A 1144-nucleotide genomic window follows, 5' to 3' on the forward strand; every position below is an offset into this window, starting at 1 on the left:
AAGCTAAATGGACTTTCAAATTGCATTTTCATGCTGCATATGTGACTTAAAGCCAATTGTATGCTCGTGGACGTGCGCCACAATATCAGGAAAAAATGTGCCTTTGCTGTGGCTTTGTTTACAAGGAATGTTCAAGTTTGTGTTTAATGAACTGAATCTGTAAAATTATTCGCAGATTAGTCATATAACTTAACATTCTAATAATAATAATAATAATAATTATTATTATTACATTATTGTTATTATTATTTTTTATTAATACCCTATGTCGTTTACATGCAAAAGACCATGAAACGCATGTTTTTGCTCGACCAGATTTCACATTAGTCTCCATCTAACGATGCCCCATCTCTCTTTTTCTCTAACTGTAAAATATTTCCACTGCAGCCGACGGTCTATCTTATAATCATTCCAGCCAGAACAAATAAAATGTTCCCAACATGCCAGGCGGCTCTGCTCAGAATCAGAGACGGCCGCACCAGGATGGAGGGGGGAGACAGTGGATGGACTTACCGACACACTCGTTGGCCTCCCTGGCTGTGGCTCTTTGCCACGGTCTGTCGTAGTGGAAAGGTTTGCACCTGTCGCACTCCGGCCCGGCGGTGTTGTGCTTGCACTCACACACCAGACTCCCATCCCGGTCCTTTACGCACCGAGATGCGTGTCCGTTGCATTTGCATCTCCCTCCGACCTGCAGGTCCGACACGGCGTAGAAGTACGAGTCCCGAGCCAGCTCCGAGTCGTCCTCGTTCTCATCACCGAACGTGTGCAACCGGCTGAAGATGACTTTGATGTCAGTGGCTGTGACCCAGTCCTGCAGCACGGGGGAGTTGTCGAAGTCGTGCGCCGACGGCCTGCCGTCCAGCGTGCTGAAGGCGATGAGCCCACCGGTCAGAGGGTACATGTCGGTGTGGGAGTCCGTGCAGACGGCCTCCTGCTCGTTCTGCTTCGTGATAACGGCCCTGTTCGGTTTGTTGTACATCTTCCTGCACTGGGTCGAGTAAAACTGAAAGGGTACCCAAGTTTTACCGTAATCCATGGACTTGTAAATCGCCATGGATTCAGGTCGGGGCGAGCAGAACTGCAGGCTCACATAGGTGACCTCAAACTTCTTGCCGAGGGACAGAGTCAGAGTGACGTTTTG

At 48.6% G+C, this 1144-nt stretch overlaps 1 pseudogene; it reads right to left on the bottom strand.

Annotated features, from left to right (window-relative positions):
- Window positions 1–429: 429 nt before the first annotated feature.
- LOC111656911 (netrin-1 pseudogene) lies at window positions 430–1138 on the bottom strand (annotated as a pseudogene).
- Between the last annotated feature and the right edge of the window lie 6 nt (window positions 1139–1144).

Source organism: Seriola lalandi, unplaced genomic scaffold, assembly GCF_002814215.2.
Source record: "Seriola lalandi dorsalis isolate HSWRI2012SDOR001 ecotype SW California unplaced genomic scaffold, Sedor1 jcf7180001977032, whole genome shotgun sequence".
Lineage (NCBI taxonomy): Eukaryota > Metazoa > Chordata > Actinopteri > Carangiformes > Carangidae > Seriola > Seriola lalandi.